Genomic DNA, 24,153 nt, shown 5'->3' with positions numbered 1-24,153 from the left:
GGAAGGATCGCCGGAGCCCAGCAGGTCGAGGCTGCGGTGGCCGGGAGTGGCCACTCCAGTCTGAATGACCGAGTGAGACTCCAACTCAAAAAAAAAAACCCTAAAAATAGAACCATCACAGATTCCAGCAAGCTCTCTACTGGGTATACATCCAAAGGAGTTGAAATCTGTATGTCAAAGGCATGTTTGCACTTCCATGTTTATTGCAGCATTATTTACAATAGCCACATCCAAAAAAGATGTTTGGATTGATAAGTGTATAGATTTTTTAAATGTGGTAAATATACATATATGCCTTATAAACAATGGAATAAAATTCAGCCTTTAAAAAGAAGAAAACTCTGTTATTTATGCCTAACATGAATGACTCTAGAGGACATTATGCTAAGTGAAATAAACCAGACTCAGAAATACAAATATTGCATGACCTCACTTACACATGAAATCTAAAAATGTTGAACTCATAGAAGTAGAGAGTAGAATGATGGTTACTATTTGCTGGGGGACCGGGTGGGTGGACAGAAAGAGGGGAGCTGTTGGCTTAAAGGTCCAAGTTTTCAATTAGACAGAAAAATAAGTTCTAGTAATCTATTGCACAGCATCTATAGTTAATAATAATGTGTTATATATTTCAAAATTACTAAAAGAAATGAATGTTAAGGTTCTCGCCACAAAGAAATTATAAGAATGTGAGGTAATGGATATGCTTATTAGTCTGATTTGATCATTTCACGATGTATACATGTATCATAATATCACATTTTGGCCCCAGTGGAGAAGCTGAGGTCAACATCAGATATGAAATATTTAAGGTGGATAAAAAAAACTATTTCAGCAATGCAGACAATTAAGTTTGTGGTTGTGGGCAATGGTGCTATGGGTAAAACATGCCTCCTGATATCCTACACAACAAACAAATTTCCATCTGAATATGTATCGACTGTTTTTTACGACTAAGCAGTCACAGTTATGATTGGTGGAGAGCCATATACTCTTGGACCTTTTGATACTGCAGGGCAAGAGGATTATGACAGATTACCACCGCTGAGTTATCCACAAACAGGTGTATTTCGAGTCTGTTTTTCAGTGGTCCTCCCATCTTCATTTGAACATGTGAAAGAAAAGCGGGTGCCTGAGATAACTCACCACCATCCAAAGACTCCTTTCTTGCTTGTCGGAATCCAAATTGATCTCAGAGATGATCCCTCTACTATTGAAAAACTTGCCAAGAACAAACAGAAGCCTATCACTCTAGAGATTGCTGAAAAGCTGACCCATGACCTAAAGGCTGTCAAGTATGTGGAGTGTACTGCACTCACACAGAAAGGCCTAAAGAATGTATTGGATGGAGCAATATGGGCTGCCCTGGAGCCTCCGAACCAAAGAGCCACAGGTGTATACTGCTATGAACGTCTCTCCAGCACCCTTTCTGCACAGCTGGTGTCTGCATCATACTAAAAGCAATGTTTAAATCAAACTAAAGATTAAAAATTAAAATTCGTTTTTGCAATAATGACAAGTGCCCTGTACCTCCCCACATGCACTCATATGAGACCAGCCCCATGGATATGGCCCCCTCTTCCCCCTCCCAGTACTAGTTTATTTTGAGTAACTGTGTATCACGAGAAAAGTGATCAGTACCAGTTTTTGTTTTGCTGTTTCAAAAAATTTTTGTTTTGTTTTGTTTTTGTTTAAAACAAGGCAAATTTGTAATGACTCTATAACAGACTAATTCAAATTATTGAAGCTGCTCCCTGGTTCCACTCTGGAAAGTAATCTGAGACATTTTAGTGTTTTATTTTACTTTATTTTTATTTTTGGGGGCGGGTGTGTGTGGGATTTGTTTTTTAAATTCATTAACCAGTGGACAACCCTTGAGGGGAGGAGGATGGATTGATTTCACATTCCATCTCCTAGATATAGTTTAGAAAACATGTTCCCCATCTGGTGCTCTTAGGAGAGAGTATAGTAAATGCCTCATTTAATACCCTAGTCCTTTTTGAAAGTTGCCTTTTCTCTCCACCCTTGAGTAGATCCAGCATTTGATGAAACTCATGAAAGTGGGTGGAACCTGTCTTGGCCATCCTCTTTTCTAGGATGCACTATATACGTGACTGACTTTCAAGGAAATTTGTTTGCCATTTGCTGATTTTTTTGGGGGGGGGATGGAAGTTAATTTCTAACTTCTTTCACTGATAAATGAAGAAAAGTATTGTGCCTTTGGTACACACCAAATGGATCAAGTTCGTAATTTAAAAAATTTTTTTTCCTCAGTCATTGTCTTACATGCTTAGCATAATTTGCAACTCAACAGTATATGATATGGTGTTCCTAGAATGCAGCTGAAAACCTGGTATGTAGAGGTGATATGAGGGGTGGTGCTAGAAGACAGATGCCTATGGAATGGCTTACATCCTCTCAGTTAAGAGGATGAAGGTCTGCTTCATTAAGAAGCTGGGGGTTGGGGGGCAAACACTTAACAACATGGGGACCAGTCAGGGGAATTTCCTTATTTCTGTTCTGCATATGAGGAACCCTAGAGCAGTCAGATGAGGCTCTCTGGTTTAATAAGTCATGGAAAGAGTCTAAGAAGACTCTTCATAAGTGTTAATTAATAGGGATTTTATCAGCTTATTTCGGTTGCAGTTTCCAATTTTTAAAAATGTTTAGGTAATCTTTTCCACCTTCCCCAAATCCTAATTCTTGTAGATTCATTAGTGTTAAACCAATGCTTTCTCTTGTCTCAATTCTTTGTATATGCATTCTTTTCAGATGTAGTAAACAAATAAAAACCCTTCCCCAAAAAAATCACATTTTACCTTATAAATCTATATTTTTTTCCTATTGAAAAATGTCAAAAAATTGTTATTTATTTTGCTTTCTGCTCTAATTGTCTGAGTTATACAAAATCTTTGAAATGTCTTTGAACTCAATTTATGTCATGGTACAAATTTAGGTTTTTGTAAATATGTTATTTTGTATACTTCAAAGTAATATTCTTCAATTTTTCTCTGTAAAAACCTTTTGAGGGTTTTTGACACCCAATTCTCACTCATTTTTTAAATTTTGTTTTTGGCCTCTGAAAATTTCCATTCCCTTTTTTTTTTACTTAAAAAAAAAAGTATATAAACTATCTAGTTGTTTTAAGAACCATATGTTAAAAATGAAGCACGCTTTTCCTCTCAATTCCTCAGGAAAAAAAAAGTTTCTAAAAATAGGAGAAATGGGCCGTGCTCCTGGCTCTGCCTGTAATACCAGCACTTTGGGAGGCCAAGGTGCGTAGATTGCCTGAACCTGCAGGTTCGAGACCCGCCTGGGTAGCTTGGTAAGACCACGCCACTACAATAAATAAAAAAAATTAGCCAGGTGTGGTAGCATGCCCCTGTAGTTCCAGCTACTCGGAAGGTTGAGGTGGAAGGATCGCCAGAGCCGTGAGCGTGCATGCCACTGCACTCCAGCCTGGGCAAAGGAGTGAGACTCCAACTCAAAAAGAAAAAAAAAAAAATCAGGAGAAATGAGAGACAGATGATAAACTTTTAAAGTGAGTTTTAATTACAAACTATGTATTGCTCACAGTAAATAAAAAGCAAACTATTAAAAAAAGAAAATAACAGGTAAAAGACATTTACCTCATTGCAGTGCCTTTCTCTTTCTAATGCATAAATATTTCCACTTTCCAGGGAAATATAATCACTAATTAAAATTTGGTGTATCAATATTCCTCTAATTTAAAAAGTCAAGTTAATCTTTTTTTTTTTTCTTTTTTGAGTCAGTCTCACTCTGTCACCCAGGCTGGAGTATATGGCATGCTCACAGCCAACACAACCTCGAACTGCTAGGCTCAGGTGACCTTTCCGCCTCAGCCTTCCAAGTAGCCGGAACTACAGCCGCGCTACCATGCCCAGCTTTTTTTTATTTTTTTTATTTTTTTTTATTTATTGTAGAGATGAGGTCTCTCCAAGTTGCCCAGGTGGGTCTCCAATCTGCAGGTTCAGGCAATCCACTCACTTCGGCCTCCCAAAGTGCTGGGATTATAGGCTGAGCCACAGAGCCCAGCTGTCAAGCTAATCTTAAAATAAGAATAAAATGGTGTACCTAAGAAGAGGATGACCTCTGGAAAAGGCAGTTGCCTACCCCAAATTTATTATTAATACATTAGAGGTACTACCACAATGAACTATGTTCTCAGAATTAACTCTTGAATTAGGATTATTTCTAAAATGCCCAATTGTCAACCTTACCCACAAGAACAATGCTGCAAACTATGATCACATTACCACTAGTCAAGTACTAGATTACAGCACAGTTCTCAAGACTTGTAATGGAAGAAATAGCAGAGAAAATGGAGAGCTGTGTGTCTCAATCACTTGCCTACAACAAAAAAACCTGGAGGATTTGTTAAACATAAGCAACTGGGATGGAAACCAGACCCAGGGTTTTTGACTCAGTAGATCTAGGACACGGCCTGAAAATTTGCATTTCCAGCAAGTTCCCAGGTGGAGCTAAATCTGCTGGTTTAGGGATTAAAATTTGAGAAATACTTGTCTATCCTGTAGAGTAGCACTATTTAAATTATGGTCCACAGGCCAGGGCCAGTTTGTGAATGGTTAATTACTTAATCAGGATGAGCTAATTACAGAAAATTAGAATAAGCACTTTTAAAACTTTATAACAATTTGATCGAGTAATTTCATGGCCATTATATCTAATAATACACAATTTGAGGATGTATTTTGAATGTCTTCTTGTTTCAGTTTCGTTTCTCCTTGTTAGAAATTAAATTGTATTGTATTTCATATAGGTATTGCTCTATGCTATATCAGAGGCAAAACCCAGCAAGTTCTTCTCTACAGATAGTTTAAGGTATATTGGTCTAGAGACCTTTGAGAAATGAGAAAATGTGTGGTGCACACAGTAGCATTTGAGCAGAAATAGAAGAGATATGATCAATATGTTCTTAGATGAGACAAGTGTGAGAAGATGGATTCCCCATCAGAGAGAAGCACCTGCATGAGAAAATCATACAACAGAGTTAGAAGAAAACTTAGAGATCATTTAACATAACTTGTACACCTTACAGACACAACTTTCACTCCACTGATTAAGCTCAGGTGGACAACTAACTTGTTTAGTTCACTAAAACAAGTTCAAGTTGGTCGTCAATGTACTGTAATATAAAACTACTCTATAAGCTAAACATATTCATCCTGACTTTGATGCTCAGGAAACGAGCTATATATTACTTATAAATAATTTAATAATGACCTCACGACTCATAAGGAACAGACCCAACTCTCATTCAAAAGCTCTTTCCACCAAACATGATAAATCCACAGACTGCATGGGATTGAATAAGTGGTAGGGTACTTTTATTTGCTGTCTCAAAAATGTCCTATAAAATTATTCTGTCAGTTTCATTACTTCCCAGTTCCTTTTGCCAGTTTTTATGAATGAGCCTGTAATCTTATTGAGCAACAATCAATTTCTGTGGTAAACTTGGAAAGTAACAATCTGCTTATACAGTTAAGTGCATTTTCCAAGGGTTATCAGCATACAGAAAGTGTGCTATCACTTCCCAATAAAACAAAGCACGGATTTAACAATGTTGCATCTTTTAATATCTTGACTATTTAAAATCCCATCATTTATCTCTTTCTCTAGATGCTCTTGACTTTCTAAAAAAAGATACTTTATTACTTTCAACAATTCTCTGTGAGCAAGAATAAACGACTTAGAATGCATTAATATCTAATATATGTCATTTATACATATATTTACAATCTTTTTCCTTAGAAAGCAATCTTTCATGTAACAATCCAAGTAATAATTTACTTTAATGGTGGTAATAAAAGTATAAAATTTACAATTCTGAGATTGCAAATGTTTTGTGTAATGATTTTCCATAATAGTGATGAAGATTGAACAGAAATAAATAATATCCCTCTATTAAAATGAGTACCATAGTTAGAAATGGAATCTTAACTGATTTTCATTCTTTCTAGTATGCCTCTCAGCAACCCAGAATTCAATGCTTCCTGTCTTGACTACGTTGCCCAAAATTTCCCCAAGCACCAAACCACATAATGAGGTCACAATATTCCTCTTAGCTTCTTAAAATATTAGTAGGTAAGTTGATCATCAGGAATAGGAAACCAAAGTGAAAAAAAGTATAAATCAAATGAAGAAAGAGACTTTGATATTTACTTTGTATTTTGCAATCTCTGTAACTATTTCAAAGAGTCACTTTCTATCATTTTCCCCCTAAAATTATATTACTATGAGATTTCTTCATGGAGAAAGAAAATACCAGTAATCATATGAGGTAGTGTTTAACATCATCAAAAATCAAAAACATTAAATTAAAACATATTTTGTGATATGTATGTAGAGACAGGAAGAATATATATCCATATAAGCTGTGAATGGATAATGTAAGTTCTCATTGCCCAGCATCACACGAGATAGTGATATTTTGAATATCATGTGTGTGTATCGCAGTGATGTCCAAGGGTACAGTTAAATGAAAACTAATATTCTACAACTAGAGCTTAGTAAGCCATTCAAGTGGAAATTTTAGTCATATCTAAGATCTTTCAAAATATAACAGACTTTTTTTTTTTTTTTGGAGACAAGGTCTCACTCTGTCACCCAGGTTGAAGTGCAGTGATGTGATCATAGCTCACATAGCCCTGATCTCCTAGGCTTAAGCGAGCCTCCTACCTCAGCCTCCTCAGTGGCTGGGCTATAGGCATGTACCACCAAGTCTGCTTAATTTTTTTTTTTTAACTTCTTTTGTAAAGACAAGGTCTTGCTATGTTGCCCATGCTGATCTTGAGCTCCTGGCTTCAAGCAATCCTCTTACCATGACCCCCCAAAGTGCTGGGATTACAGGTATGAACCATTATGCCCAGCCTGAAGTATAATAGTCTTTGGCCAAATAATTCCACATATTTAAAACCATCTTAAGAAAACTGTCAGAAAGTTAGAGGGGTTTTTTTTTCAAGTAATTGTTACTTAATATTTTTTAAAGTATGACTTTAAATACTCAAATATTTCAACTATAATTCATCATTATATTTTAAACCCATTAAGGTGATTTTTAAAATATAGTGACAAGAGAACATTCTCACATATAAAACTTCAAATAAGTGACACATACATATAGACAGATATGTTATGATATGAAGTAGAAACAACCAAATCCACTACAGCTCTCAAGATAGTAAGATTTTATATATTGTCACCTTTATAGTTCTTGATATTTTCTAGCATAGTTATTTCAATAAAATATACACCTTTATGACTCAAATAGGTTTAATGTAAATATTCTAAATTAAAATTACCTCTGTGTTGAAAAATACTAACTTCTCTGCATTCATAAAACGGAGTGAGAAGGAAATGCTAAATGACGACAGATTATGCCCACGAAACATCTGACAAATTGCTTAATTAGAAAGAACCCAGATTTCTGTCATCATCTTCACGTACTGTTTCTGAACTGAGCTTTCATACCTTTCAGCAGATCTTCTATAAAACCCCAGTTCACACATAGATGTGTGTGCCTCCTTTCCATCCTTATTCACACTTTGGCCTCGTGAAAGCTTCTGTTCACTGCTTTACTGCTGGGAGGAGGTGTTGAGAGGGAGGGAGGAAGCAGAAAAGTTCTTTGGGGAAGATTCAAACTGTAGAGCAGGGGTCCCCAACCCCTGGGTCATGGACTAGTACCCTATGTGGCCTGTTAGGAACCAGGCACACACCAGGAGGTGAGCGGCAGGCAAGTGATCAGTCAAAGTTTCGTCTGTATTTCATCTGTATTGATAGCCACTCTGCAATGCTCACATTACCGCCTGAGCTCCATCTCCTGTCAGATCAGCAGTGGCATTAGCTACTCATAGGATCACGACCCCTACTGTGAACTGTGCATGCGAGCGATCTAGGTTGTGTGCTTCTTATGAGAATCTAACGCCTGATGATCTGAGGTGGACCTGAGGCAATGATGCTGTGTATTACATTATATATTATAATGTACTCATAGAGATAAAGTGCACAATAAATGTAATGCACTTGAATCATCCTGAAGTCACCCCTTCCACCACCATCCATGGAAAATTTTTGTCTTCTACTAAGTCAGTCGCTGATGCCAAAAAGGTTGGGGAATGCTGCCGTAGAGGGCTAGAGAAAAAAAAACAGGAGTTGGGGGATCTACTTATAATTCTTAGAAATATCATAGGCTGAAAAAATTTAATCAACCTTTAGTTTATATCTATAAAATTCTAAATAACACTACAACTAAACCACAATTGTCCTACTTTGGTTGTATAATAATTTCTAGCTTTGTGATATAAAATTTTGGGGAAAGCCTATTTAATGAAAAAAATTAAAACAAAGTTAATTCGAAATTTCTTTAGTATTTTAAGTGGTATGAGTTAAGTCATTTTGGAGAGACGTTAGTTTTAGAAATCAGTCACTCATTTGGCATTGCATGACCAAAAAATTTTGAAGTATTACACATAGCAAATAAGAGTAAAAATGTCTAAGCACCTTCTTAATTGGTGGGATAGGCCTGAAGATCTGTTTATTTTTATTTAACAGAAGACACACTTTCAAAATTCTGTTTGATAGTCAACAGTTAAATATATGCCATGAAAGAAAATCAAGAAAGACCAGAGTAATTGTTTTTGAGCATGCATTGTCGCACCGGAGAAGAGAGATCAGAAATAAGTTCTCAGGGCAGCACAGGGAAAAAATACTGACATTGTTTATTATACTTGTCTATCCACTCTGGGGCAGCAATTCCCCTAAAAGCACCTTTTAAAAACTGTGTTTGTTTACTTCAAAAGAGGGATACAGGAAGATGAGGCTATCTTTCACTTCCAGAACTGACTAACAAAATAAGAAGCAGCCATCTCTGTTCTGTCAAGGGTTGATAGGAAAGTCGCAGGGGAATGGCTTTGGCTGCTGGAGTTAGGAGACCACTGACCACCGAGTGTGCTTCAGCTGGTTCATCCACGACAGCCTGGAGCTGAGAGCTACCATTTGGAATGACAAATGGAGATCTGGGAATAGGAATGATAAAGGGGATACTAACCAGGACTTCTATCACTCCAACACTTAAAGGAAAGGTAATATTGTCAGAACGATCACTATCCATAATTCCAGTTCTAGGAGTTGGGTAGGATCAGTAAGTCACATCTTGGTGGCACCCACCAAAAAATTTTACAAGAATGTTGACTTGTATAATAACATTTCAAAAATGTTTACCTTTAGCAGATAAGGACCTTCTTAGGAATGTATCAGATTAATTACTACCTAGTTTCATGTAGCTAAGTGACATAGTATAAATTACCTTTAAAAATCTTTCAGGGATTGAATTACTTGTTTAACACACTAGGATAATTGTCACTAAGTTTAGAACAGAGCAGCCTCCAATTCTGAGCTTTGCAGAGTTGATGCACTGTAAGTCTCTGACTGAAAGCTAACTTCTGTGTTTCAGTGAATCTGCCCAAACATAAATTTCATATTGAAATGTATTTATAACTATTCTACATTAACATTTTTAATTAATCAGCTTCCCTCCATTGCCATATTGTCAACATTTTAAACTTATTTTTATCTTCTGCTTATGTCACTTCATTTTCTTCTAAAGAGAAGAATTGTCATGTTTCCTCATACCTACTTATTGCTGGTAACTTGAAGGAACACATGAAGGGGTTGCCCCATTCACAGATAGGGAATAAAGGTTATTAGAAAACCTTGCTTCTTCGTTTTCTCATTTCTGTCTTTCACTGATTTCATGGAAGGCTTTTTTTCTATTAGTAGTAGAAAAGTACTTCTTAGCATGCAGGAACGCAAGTACACACATGCTGTCAATAAACACTACTCAAGCAATGGGTTCATAGTTCATAAATTCAGTCAGGTCACAAACACTTATTAGACATTGATTGTATTCCAGAATCCGTGTTAGACTCTAGAGATTAAAGGACATATATAATGTGTTTCAGTAAAGGAATGATGGATAAATAAAATACTGAAGCAGTGCATGATTAATTTCACTATTTATATAACAACATGAATTTGGAAACTCAAAGTGCTGAACCATCTTTCTTGGGGAGGGGGCCATGGACCAAATGAAGGAAAACCGATTGCCTCAGACTGAAATTTCCATTCTTCACGAGAAGTGTTAGATCACAGAAATCTGCTTTCATTTGGGGTTCATATCAGCAAAGAAATGAAGTAGATGACTCCTGCTACTTTGGCAAACTGAAGTATTAATGATTTTCCAATTAAAACATGCTATCTATGTGATTTCTTTTGCTACTGGGGTACTTTTAAACTTCTGACGGTTGACTGAATATGAGAAGAATTTTTTTCAGAAAGTAAAGCCCACAAGAATCATCTTAACCTTTTTATTCTACAATAAGAGAACTGACTGTAGGTAAGTTTTGGAAAACTTTGTTTTATCTGTCCAAGTAAGGACAAATGGGTGTAGAGTCCAATAAGTCTTACTAGGAGGGCAATGCTTGTGAATGTTGCAGAGTTCATAAAATTTGGGGGGGGAGAGAGAGAGAGACTGTGTAGCTTTAAATGTAGGAGGATTTTATTTGGAAAATCAGTGCAGAGGGAAAAAAAACAGTGGCATTTGTCAAGAAGAAACACATCCCTCCAACATCACCAAGTTGGTACCAGGAACTCATTTTCTCTACTGCTCTGAGATCACCGAGATTTATTTGAAAACTTTAAGGACATGAGTAATGTGCACTCTTTAATGGAGTCATGAGAAAAGGTAATAATATTCTAACATACACAGATAAAAAGGTTTGCCCAAGTAATGGCAGAATCTTGAAAAAAAGGAAAAAACTTCCCTCGGTATTCAATATAAGATTGCTGGCAGAGTAGATAGAAACTACTCAATAATTTCCAACTTCATGGTCATCTAGTATATATATATATACAAATATTTTTTGGACTTCTGACTTGCAGTGGTTCTTTGATCAGTTGATTTCTGGTGAGACAGAAAATTCTTATGGATCAGACTGGCAAAAATGTCAAAGTTTTCCAATGCACTTTGATGGAAATTTGTGGAGAATTTCTCATTTATGGAGGGCGATTTAACAAAATCTATCAAACATAAAAATCCCCTCGCTGTTTGACACAGCGATCCCACTTCAAGGTATTTATTCCTCAAGTACATCCCACATGTACAAGAAACGAGGTCAGCACCATTATCTGTTGTAACCAATGAGAAGAAACAAGCAAATGTCCTCTATGTAATAGTCACTCTACCATGCATCTCTACAGGGAATCTTAGGTTGTGATTCAGAAAAATCTCCAGGATATGTTGTGAAGTGGAAAGAGAAAAGTGCAGTAGAGTGAATAAAATGTGTTAAATTCTGCAGACGAGCTGGGCTCGGTGGCTCAGCCTATAATCCCGCGCCTTTGGGAGGCTGAAGTGAGTGGATTTCCTGAGTCTGTGGGTTCGAGACCTGCCTGGGCAACTTGGCGAGACCTCATCTCTACAATAAATCAAAAACCAGCCAGGCGTGGTAGCACACGCCTGTAGTTCCAGCTACTTGGAAGGCTGAGCGGAAGGATTGCCGGAGCCCAGCAGGTCGAGGCTGCGGTGGTCGGGAGCGGCCACTGCACTCCAGTCTGGGCGACAGAGTGAGACTCCAACTCAAAAAAAAAAAAAAGAAATTTATCAATGCATGCCTTTCTCAATTTCATATCTTAACCATGTGGGTGTATTACTAATCCAAAAAATAAAATGGAAATTTATAAATGAGATACTGTGAGTCTTACTTTACTTTACTTTTGCATTCCTGACCTAGCCAAAATGACATTTTCTCTAGTCAATTGATGTTCAGAATTCCCCACTGCACAATGACCTCAGCAGGCCTACTAATCCTCTGTTAGTTTCATGAGGCTAAAGATCCATTTAACCTTCTAACATTCTGTGGGTTCACTTTGACTCTTGTGCCGGTCATTCATTAGGAACATTCACAAATGTTTTGACATCTCCGTCTTCTCCTTCTATGTTAAGACTTTGCAGCCCTTGTTGAAATTAGGTGCAATTATATGCCTTTATTTGACTGATGAAATACAAGTGAAAGAGGCAAGTCACTTCTGGAAAAGGGCACTTAGTTGCCAGAGTAGCAATCCTTTATACTTGCTGAAATTATTTTGGAAGCCTATCTTTTTTTTTTTTTCCTGTAGCATCTTTTTTTTTTTTTTTTCAATTTTGTATTTTAAAGATGTGGGGTACAATTTAGGGTTAAGTAAACAAATGTTCACTATGCAGGTACCCTTGATGTGGTGTGCCCCCACCAGCAGAATCCCACTACTGCCAATCCCGCACCCCTCCTCCCCCACCCCCAGCAATATTCCACTACTGACAATCCTTTTCTTATAGTATTACAATAATTGTCCAAGGTCCACTTATGAGTGAGAACATGTGATACTCAGTTCTTTGTTTCTGTGATAAATCACTTAGTATTATAGACTCTACGTTCATCCAAGTTGCTGTGACATTTATAATTTTGTCCTTCTTTATGGGTGTATAATATTAAGCCTATCTTAAGAAAAGTTTTCTATCAATCTGGTCCTTCAGTGTCTCAGAAAGCAAAGTTCCTGCTGTCATACTGAGTTTGCAACATGAGAAAGAAATAGAAAAGACAGGAACCAAAGAGCATTTATTTGCAATAGGGCTTGGATCTGACCAGAGAAGAACAGTCTGAGCTGAAGAGCAGGGGTTTGCCCTGTAGTGAAATATGCACAAATCTTTCTCATCATGATTTGTTGAGACTAGTCATTGTTTAATTTAAACAGAGATTGCAATCTGGCAAGATAATGAATAGAAGATAAAAGGCTGATAAGTGGACTTGTGTCCAGTTCCTTCATCAGTTATCTTCCTCTCTGTAAATCAATTGCAAACTAATCTCCAGAGAGTTAGCATTAGTCAGTCAGTTCCTGGAAACCTGGTCTTTCTGAATACTAGGGGCCCATCAAGATTCTAGGTCTACAGATATTAAGATCACACTCTGAATTATTTGATCCTATCTGAGTAAAATGTGAGCATCTTGAGATGCAAGCTTGAGCTCACTCTCCTTGAACCAGATGATCTCAACAATGCAAAGTATTGATGAATCGTATTAGTAAAACTAAAAAATTCAACCTACCAAAGTCTACACCCTATTCAACTATAAATTTATGTAGTACTGTTTCATAATACTTTATAATAAAAAAGTTAAAAGAGAAAATATAGAGGTATATGAATAATAAAAGTATCAAAAGGTTAAAACAAACAAATTCTATTCTGACTGAACATTAGCTAAATCTTAAGAATGAAATTCACTGACCAATTTAGTCTTTGAAGATTTACGGGTGAAAAAAAGTTCAGATGTGAAAAGGTTTACAAGTGAAAAGTTCTATAAAAGCTCCAATCTAATAAAAGCACACAAAACGCGGCTCATTTTGTTCTCACTTTCATCAAGTTCAATTAGGTTGTCAAAATTAAAATGAAGCTTAACACGAGTCAAATCTCCTCCTTTCAAGGTAGCACTCAAGTTTTTTTTTTTTTTTAATTTTAGAATTTGTTGCTGAAGAAGAGAACACACATGAAGAGAGCTGAATTGGAACACTCAAGGAATTGTATATTAAGAGTTCAAAAATATGCTTCACTATTTATTTGCACAGATGTTTGAGAGATGACTTACATCTTCTATCTACAAACTTAGAAACAAAAATTAGAACTAAAACAAAGAAATGTAATCCCGTGCCTTTGGGAGGCTGAGGTGAGTGGATCGCCTGAGCCCGTGGGTTTGAGACCCGTCTGGGCAGCGAGACCTCATCTCTACAATAAATCAAAAAATCAGCCAGGCGTGGTAGTACATGCCTGTAATTCCGGCCACTTGGAAGACTGAGGCGGAAGGATCGCCGGAGCCCAGCAGGTCGAGGCTGCGGTGGCCGGGAGCAGCCACTGCACTCCAGTCTGGGCGACAGAGTGAGACTCCAACTCAAAAAAAAAAGAAAAAGAGAAAGGCTATATTATCTAATTTGACAAGACTTGTAAAGACTTGCTTGCTCTGATTTTTTTTTTCCATTTGTGTTAGTCATCAAAACCTGAAGACTTTAAAAAACATTATATTAGATAAGTGAGCTTCACTCAGTATGAGAGACAAACTTGGAATTTACATTTGCTTCAGGCTATTTCATTAAATCACTGTGTCTATACTGAAAGGTATAATGCATATTCTGTCTATGGCTGTGGATATGGTTTAAAACCATGGACTACGGATATCATATAGTCTTTTCAGCTTATCTTTTTAACCTTTAGAAATAGCCCTATTTAGGCTGGGTGTGGTGGCGCAAGCCTGTAATCCCAGCACTTTGGGAGGCCGAGGCAAGAGGATTGCCTGAGCCCATGGGTTCATGACCAGCCTGGGCAACTTGGTGAGACCTCATCTCTACAACAAATCAAAAAACTAGTCAGGTGTGGTAGTGCGCGCCTGTAGTTCCAGCTACTTGGAAGGCTGAGGCAGAAGGATTGCTTAAGCCCAGCAGGTCGACGCTGGGGTGGCCGTGAGCATGCCACTGTACTCTAACCTGGGTGACAGAGACTCCAACTCAAAAAAAAAAAAAATAGCCTTATTAGAAACAAGAGGTGAAATGCAAATCATTCTTTGAACAAAGCCCACTCTTTAAATACGAGTCCACCCTCAAATGCCAGCTGTCAATTCAATGTACTGTAACAGCATTACTGATAGATTTAAAATGTGTCCATTCCAGAGATCATTATAGAAGCTTGTTTATGTATCTGTTTTTTTTAAATCTGATCTGCATTCGGGTTCGTGTACATTTCTATGAGCTGGATTTCAGTTCCATCTTCTTTTCAGTTCCTTTTTTTCTTTTCTTTTCTCGCATTCCATCTTGGTGACCCTTATCATCTTCCTGACCTTTCTCCTCCTACAACTCCTCGTCTCCCTCTCCCCTTCCCTTTCTTTTCTTTTCCCCACCACCCTTCTCTTTATGTTTCTTCTCTGCCTGCGCCTCCTTCTCCTCTTACTCCTTTTCCCTAAATGCTCCCTCTCCCTTCCCCACCTTTGTTTCAGATGTGCAATTCTTGCTTCGGTGACAGGATCAATAATTAAGGAAATAAAAAAGGAAAGAGCTGACGTGAGCTCTGATGAGAGATCCGCAGATGAAGCAACATGATTTGTTTATAACTCCATTTACAAAGTACAATAGCCAATATCAAGGAATAAATATAACAAAGAGACTTATTTATGTATGTGTGTGGGAGTGTAATTACATGCACATGCCCATATTTAGATAGCTTGGAAATCACACAAGAGAATATTAGTAGTTTTACATTTAATAACTTCCAGGAGGGGAAAAAAAAAGGATGCTCTCTCTGCTAACCGAATGGCGTAAAATGTAATTTTTACAAGAAATTCATTACTTGAGAAAGGAAAAGCATTAATGTCATATAGACCCACCATAAAACTGTCCTAAACTAGGTCTCCCCTTTTCACTCTTCTGTTAAAGTTTTATTCCCAGAGCAGAAAGTTGTTAACGCTGTCTACAGCTGCACAAACAGTATCCTCATATCATTTAAAGATAGGCACACATCAAAAGATGCCTTCCTGAACACCCTGTGGTCTTGTAAGAATAAAAAATACGGGTTACTACTGCAAGATGTTAGGTAATAAGATCAATGCTTTTCAATCATTGTTGATTTATTTTCATGCATTGTGGAAGAAGGTTTGCTTTGAGAATGTGCCAAAAACATCAGACACAAAAACAAAAGCAAAATAAAACAAAACATGACTGTAGTTCTGTACCAAAGTTGTCATATAGAGATGATTCCTCTATGTAGTTTGGATATATAATCTTCTTGGCTCCAATTCATTAATGCAAAAGCTTGTAACAATGCTAGTAACTATTGATAGCCACATAGAGCCTGTATTTCATGAAAAAAAGGGAGGCAAGGGGACAAAAGAGAAACAAAGAAACACAATTTTTGTTGCATATAGCTTATAAGGAAACCAGATATTTTTTTCAGCTTTTGAAATTCTATAACTGAGACTTTATCTCACCCTCCAAAACACCAAACTTTCTTGTTAATCAAAAGACTAAAATGATATAAACAAACAAGACACCTTAGAAAGTTGTTTTCCTACAGAACTGCTAAACTCATTTCTTCATGTCATGTATCTATTGCATGGTAAAGGACAGTGTAGTAAATGCCAAGGAACTATGAAGAAGTCTGAGATAGCAGCAATCTTCTGTTAATTTACAGTAGAGGAGGAGGAAGATCAATACAAAGATTACTATTAATAAGGATTGTTTGATATAAAGATAGTAGCTGATTTCTCATCTGACATGTTACGATGGCCAGAAGATGAACTTGAAGTTAGGCAAACTTGTCTTTCAATATCTAGCCTACTGCCTGTGATCAGAGAAAAGCCAATTAAACTCATCTATAAAATGAGATAACACTCAACTTGCAAATTTTCAATGAGGATTGAATATCACCCTACATATATGTTGCCTTAAAAATACATGACATGTAAGCTAGGTATGGGAGCACATGCTTGTAGTTTCAGCTCCTTGGAAGGCTGAGGTGAGAGGGTTGCCCAAGCCCAAAAGTTCTGGCAACACGATGAGACTTCATTCCTAAAAATAAAATAAAATATATGGCATGTCGACCCTCCATGTTGCCTGGTCTTTATGGACATTCAACATGTGCTAATCATTTATGATTAAAGTGGTAAAAAACTCGTAAAACCATTTAATGATAAGATTAAAATCCATAATAAAAAATAAATATATAAAATGAAAAGAAATTTTAAATCAATATAATTAACACCTATAGATTCCAGCATTGCTTTTAGTTTTTTTTTAATTTGATACTTATTTTTTAACATATTTAAGTTTAGATAATTTGTGTATAATGAATTCGATCTTAGGAATTTGGTACTTAAATTTGACAATTTTGCAGTAGAGAGTACTTTTTCTGACAACCCAACTCCTGAAATGGTACTGCCAAAATTGTAATCATACAAGGTGGGGGTCAAAAAAACCTGGAATTTATTTATGAAAAAAATATGCATTTATTCTTACATGTTTAAACTTCAGTAACCTTCAAAGTACTCTCCATTGGATGCAATGGAGAGTACAACCTATGGGGATGTTTTCTCATTGCTCAAAACGGTTTTTTGACTCATCAATTTTGCTGCCTTTTAGTGCTTCTGCCATTTTTTTTCATCTCTTGCACATCAGAAAAATTCTTCCCTTTGAGACCTTTTTTCATTAGGGCGAACAAAAAATGTGAATTAGAAGGGTGGAGTATAGGGGTCATGTCATTTTTAGTCAAAAACTGCTAAAGACTCAGAAAATAAAATTTCACTGCTCATGTTGTTCGTGTAAGTCACTCATCATAAAATGGGCAAATGCAGTGAAAGAATTTTAAAAAAGAAATTTCACTGAAGCCAAACACAACCTCTCGCAACAACACTAGCTGGTACACTGAAGCTGAGGGATTCCTAGCAGGGAACCCCTGTACTACAAAGGACCTACCCTCCAAAAAGATAGTTCTGGGGTTTGGGGTCCTCCTTGTATATGTTCTCAACCGCATCACATCAGTGAATAACACATTTGGTAGGAAAGACTTTCATAGCCACTGTTTTGCCTACAGCAAGGAGAGCCACTCCTAGGGACATTCTATTTTGGCAATTGGTGGCATATACCATAGACTGCCAGTAGAGGGCCAACCAATATTACTGTGGCAAACAATAAAAGAAACGCTATTGTTTTCCTTAAATACAAGATTTTACAGTTTTTAGCAGAGGATCATGTGACTTAACTAATAAGTTTAAATATGTTATTTGAGCTGTAAATATTCACCAATCTTTATATTTGCTGGTATAACAAAAAGCTCTCATAAAATGCACCAATGCATTCTGCCACACGCAAAGGGGCACTGCACATTTGTATAAATATTGGCAAGCATATCATGGGTGGTACAGGCAATAAGTGACATAAAAAATAAATTCTGATGAAGGAGAGTTATCAGAAGATGGAGAATGATAATGATTAGATAGGCCATTGCAGATCTAATTTTACTCAACAGTGAGGAGAGAATTGCTATGTCTCCTAGTCTCACATCTGCTCTTCTGGATGCATCTTTCTAAAGTTGTTTTTTTTCTATTTCTGGAGTTATATTTTGCTGACTCCTTTGCCAGTTGTTTATCTTTTACTTTTTTTTAATAGGAGGAACTAGAGGAAGATGAAAATGTGGGAGAAGGGAGAAGCCTTGTGGTTCGAGTTTAGTGGCCAAGTTACTCACAGAGCAGTAAGGGCAGGACAAAGGGCTGGTGGTCTCCTCACCAAAGGAATTGTCAGTTTCATGATTTTAGGCTAGCACATGTTCTTTTTTGTTCTTCTTGTTCATCCACCCCCTTTCTAATAAATTCCTTGTATTTATTTTCCTCCATTTGAAATATTGAAATGATTCTTGACCTTTTAAGATAATAGACATAGTTGACAACCTTGTATATTGACATCAACCTAGAGAATTTTTTTTTTTTTTTGAGTTGGAGTCACTCTGTCACCCAGACTGGAGTGCCTCGACCTTCTGGGCTCCAGCGATCCTCCCGCCTCAGCCTTCCAAGTAGCTGGAACTACAGGCGCGTGCCACCACGCCCAGCTAATTCTTTTATTTATTGTAGAGATGTGGTCTCGCCAAGTTGCCCAGGCGGGTCTCGAACCCGTGGACTCAGGCAATCCACTTACCTCAGCCTCCCAAGGCGTGGGATTACAGGCTGAGCCATCGAGCCTGGCGAGAATTTTTTTAAACCGAGAAGGATAACCAGGAACTAAGAGTCTGAACAAAGTTAGAGTCAAATGTCATATTCAATTTATAGAAAAAAAAAGTCAAAGAGTTCAGAAAAAAATAAAAGCTCATCTCAGTCTTTTAAAATGAATGTAATACCAAGCCCTTGGTCTTTTCTCAAGAAATAAATTACCATAGTGATGCTGTTGTGTCAAGATACAGCAGCTGTAAAGACGAACCACAATGAAACACAAAATGTGCATACCTCAAGCTGGCAAATTAAAAGATGGTTCATAATAATAATAATAATAAGACCCTTGCTACGTGGAAACCTAAAATGGGTAAGAAAGAAGTTCATCTTTGTATCACTTTTCTAAGGAAGAAGATAGAGTGAAAGGAACTCCCGTGAGCAAGCTTTGCTCCTGGTACTACTTCTCAGCAAGTCCTCCCTCATCCTGTGAGACTGCTGTTCACTTAAGTGCCATTGATGGCAAATTCTTGCCATAGTCCTGAGACTGAAAGAATTGTAAAAAACTGAACTCATTTCCCAGCTGACAAACAGTTTAAAACATTCATATGCATATTAAAAATATAGAGCTAAAGTTAAAACACAACCTTCTTAATTTTTCTTATTAAAAGTGGATCATCTTATTTCATTTCATTTGTTTGTCTATGTTTACTTTAGCCACCATTCTGGGCTGTTTCTAGCCTGGCAGAAATTATCTTTACTCAATCACTTCATTAGGATACTTTTGTGAGAAAAAAAATTTGCAAAGTCCCGTCACTGTCATTGACTAGAAGTTATTTAAAACAGCAGATATTTACAAAATTAAGTCATTGTATTTGTTTCTGATATAGAAAATTTCAGTTTATTTTCTTAACTATGATTTGAAATCTTGAGAAACTGGAAATGAGTTTGCCTTTATTGCCACAAGGAAAGCAACTGGAGAAATAAGCAAGCATAAGTGGACATTCATATCTGTTGCAAACTGAACAACTGCACCGAATATAACAATGTGATGAACTATTTTGGTCATACATAATACTTTTGTTCTTTCTGTTTATAATGATAGCTGCTAAAAAAAGATTGTTGTGGGGGGGAGTTAAATATTCCCCTACAATTCGGCGACCAGGATACAATGAAAGCAAGGCTCACAACATATATTTACAAAGCGTTCATTAACAAGAAATCCCTAAACAGTTTATACAGCCTGATCATTAAACTCCATGAATCCCACTCTCTTGAAACAGACATAGCAATCTTCTTGAGGCAGGAAGCCATGACCCTTAGAGTCAAACTCAGGCAACAATAAATCCTCCAGAAACCAAGTTATTGTTATAAGATCCTTAAGCAAGATCGTCCTAAAAATGCCAGCTACCAGTCTAACTAGATTTTTATTTTTTAGTCAATCAGCATATCTTTAATGCCTTTAATTTCACCAGTGAGAGCCATCATGCTAATAAACAGCCTAGTATTCAGTGTGATAATTAGCAAAATCCTCAACCATGGCACAGAGAGAAGTGCTTCTACTAAAAACCTCAGTATGGTTAGCCATCCTGAAATAAGGTTGACCAACAAAATAGAGAGAGGCAGCGGCGTTAGAACAGTCCCTTAAAGTGAAGCTTTAAGTAACTTGTACTTTCTTAAGTTCACAATGTTTATTCTAAAATATTTTAAGGTAAATTACAATATTATAATATAATTTGTTTTGCTTTTTACTTATCTCTAAATATGATCTTTATTTTCTGAAGCTTTAAAAATATCTTTCTTCTACTTACTATAATAATAAAGGGATTGGCAGTAGTGGAACACTGCCAGATGTGGAAGAGGCACATAACATCAATAAGGGTAACTGATCTCAAACCAGGTGAAGTGGGGACCAATGAAAGGCCCAAACTTTACCTATACAATGACTACTTGTATAACTAAATCTGAAATGTATCCTACATCTTTCAAATTAATATATATATATCTTTGTTCTAAAGTATTGGCTGTTGTAAAAAAAGAAAAAGAAAAAAACGTATAACTGGATTAACATAAACACAAACTCCATTTTCTGTGGAATACGTGTTGTTATAACCCAAAGAGAATTTATTTAGTGTTTTGAAGAAAGCTTTGCCATGGTAACATACAGACTATTTTGCATCTGGTATAAAAATGGATTTTAACTTTTCTATTTTATAAATAGAGTAAAAACATTTCTGGACTTGGCATCGTTGCTAATAAGAAGAAAAATGAAAATACTAAGATAAGCCTTGCTTCAAACATATGGTAAGGGCTTCATTCAGTTCTTGAAAATCTTTGACATCTTTGACATTTGTGTGAGGTGAAAATTGAGTTGAAACGGGTTTGATAGTATGTATAAAAAAATTGGCAGTCAATATTTGTCATGGACTTCTTTTTCATATCTTTAAATTTACACAAGATGCAAATTAACTATCATTCAGAAAAATTGCTACTCAAAGTGCGGTCTGCTGGCTGTCCCTGGGTACTTGTTAGAAAGGCACATTGTGGGACTTACCTTAGTCTTAGGGAATCAGAATGTCTGGGAAGACCTAGGAATGTGAGTTTTAACAAGCCCTCCAAATGACTCTTAAACCCATTAAAGTCTGAGAAGCTCTGATCTAAAAGTTGCTGCATTTCTCCTGAGTCACTTCTCAGCATTCAAATCAAATTAAAGTGAAAGGTAGTCTTTAAAAGCCCTATTTGCTCAGTCATCTTACTCCCTTTGCATGATAAAAAGCATAAAATTTATACTGGTTATGGCCTTATAAGAAAGTGATATGCCCATGGCTTATGTTATCTGTAATGTGCATTGGAAGAACACTGGGAAAGTTCACTAGACAGAGAGTAAGAACAGTTTTCAATCTAAAATATTACCCCAGAAGGGCTTTTAATTGATTGAATCTCAAATGCTCATAAATGTGTCTAAGTTGTCTCCAGTCTTGAGTGCCAGGTCTTGAGAGTTATCAAATCTTTTCATGGAGACAATGGTTTCAATATTAACTTTAAAAGTAACACTGAATTAGCTAATTCAGTTTTTAAAGATTCAAACAGATCCATATTTTATATGATCCAACAAATATGTGAGGTTTTTACATTAGAAACAATATGATCCAAAATAAACACACTGATTCCTATTTGATTATTCTTTCTGGCATTTAAATTGATTCAGAAAACTAAATTAGATGGTTTAATGTGCATTTTGCCTGAAGACTGATCTTTTAAGTGGTTTGAATGTTAATCATCAAGACAGCAGAGGAAACACTAGATTTCTAGAAAAACAAAGCTTTGGAATGAAATCAAGTTATAAATGTTATACCTCTGTTGATTCTAAAGCTATTCTATTGAAGTAATTTATAATGACTAACCAATTCGTTTAACAGAAAATACCCATAAAGTTGACCTACAATTTTTAAAAATTACAGTAAAATATGTATTAATATAGTACATTGTAATCTAGCAAAAATAATGGATATATTGCTTTGTTGAAATGATTAATTTAATTAATAATAAAATTAACCTATAGTTAATTACAAATAATGCCATTTTCTTAATAATTAAGGATATAAAATGTCATCAATAACAATTTATCTTAGCCTTGTCTGCCTATTGCCTGTGTTCAGGTCCTCATATATTTATACACTTAGAACTATTCTTGAATATAAATTTCAAAGACTATTTTTGTTTCAAGGATCAGCATTCATAACATTTTGGGTTTTTTTTTTTCTGAGTAGAGTTGAATGACAAATCTTCATAAAAACAAGTTTTGTATTTTAAGATTCATTGCCAATGGGTGGTGAGAATATGACGCTTCCGTTTTATACATTTCAAATTATTGTTTCTAAAATAATGGTGCAGTATTTTTGACTAGGGTAAAAGTATTCAAAAACAATCAAGGTTTCTTTTCCAGGAAGTGCTCCCCTGCCAGTATGGACTCTTTCAATTAAATTACCCAATAGCCATTTCTGTAAATTTTGAGCAGAATGTGAGAGAGGATAAATGGTGTCCTCAGCATAGGGTGACCCATAGTTACACCAATTTTAACTGTTTTAATGACAAGGCCAATTTCACAGGACTTGACAAAGTTAAAGGAATCACACTGTTCCAAATATGTGTTTATTTTTTCTGACTCTTACATGGCTTGATGCCATGTCAGTGCCAAATCTCCTTATTACCTTCTCAAAAAGCATGTGTCCTTTTGTGGGGAACAATGCATTTCCCAAGTGTACAAGTCAGATGGCAGTTTCCAGCTTTGTGTGAAGGTTTAATTATATAATTCTATGTAGTACTTCCTTGTTGAACATTGATACATGTCCTTATATTGATACATAATATTGATATATGTGAGTTCTTCACTGGAGTTTTATGTGGTAAGAAAGAGATACAAAATAGACACAAGTGCTAGAGGCTTTGAAATGAAATAGAACTTGATTTAGATTCTTGATTCAGAACTTTGTCAGTTGTCATCCTTAGATCAGTTCTTTAAACTTTCTGAGATTTTAAGTTCATGAGATTTAAAATAGAATCACTACAGGTTCAGTTAGATAGTTTATGTGAATCCTTTGTAAAACGCCTAGCATGTAACAAACACTCATTGAATTATACTTATTACTATTATTATTTCTGGTTATAAGCATAATGGCATACTACTTAACAGTGGTAACTTGTATTTTTTTTTTTAAAGAGGGCTTTCTTAGCATCTTTAGCATTGTGAATTTCCCACAGGACTAGAGTCATAGTATGACAGCATCTGTCAAATCCCTTATGTATTCCCAACCTAGTCTACATGAGGTAAAGTTATCCAAGCTCATAACTTTATTACTCCCAAATGTTTCAACCATTCACTTTCCTAGTCAACCAACATTTATTGGTAATCACAACATGTCAATTGTTGTTCAAGGCTCTGGAGATATCAAGACTGAGAACGACTCCACTGAAGTTCCTATCAAGTGCTTAGGCATACAATGAAGACTTCTTATTATCAGTGATCCTATCCCATAAACCTGAATTATACCAGTAAAACAGTAAGTACATAACTCTGTATCACATTGAAAGTACAGTCTTACAAATATCAAATTTGTCTTATAATGTTTATTTTTCTAATTAATCATATAATGTAAGCCAACATGAAGACCAATATTAACAAATATATTTTTCATACTTATGACTTTTTTTATGAGTTTAGAAAAAAAATTTATGTTTTTTAAAGCAAGCCTATATTCATTCATCCAAAAGAATGAAAAGGATTTTATAAGTAATTACAATTCGAAGTAGAACAATTGATAATTCCCAAAGTTGTGTTTATTATAAGCCTTTC

At 36.0% G+C, this 24,153-nt stretch overlaps 1 pseudogene; it reads left to right on the top strand.

Annotated features, from left to right (window-relative positions):
• Window positions 1–837: 837 nt before the first annotated feature.
• LOC103272201 lies at window positions 838–1,409 on the top strand (annotated as a pseudogene).
• Window positions 1,410–24,153: the final 22,744 nt, after the last annotated feature.

The sequence above is a fragment of the Carlito syrichta genome, unplaced genomic scaffold (assembly GCF_000164805.1).
Source record: "Carlito syrichta isolate Samal-C Ts95f unplaced genomic scaffold, Tarsius_syrichta-2.0.1 Scaffold312189, whole genome shotgun sequence".
NCBI classification, from domain to species: domain Eukaryota; kingdom Metazoa; phylum Chordata; class Mammalia; order Primates; family Tarsiidae; genus Carlito; species Carlito syrichta.
The sequence above is the reverse complement of the archived record's forward strand: the minus strand, read 5'-3'. Positions and strand labels throughout refer to the sequence as shown.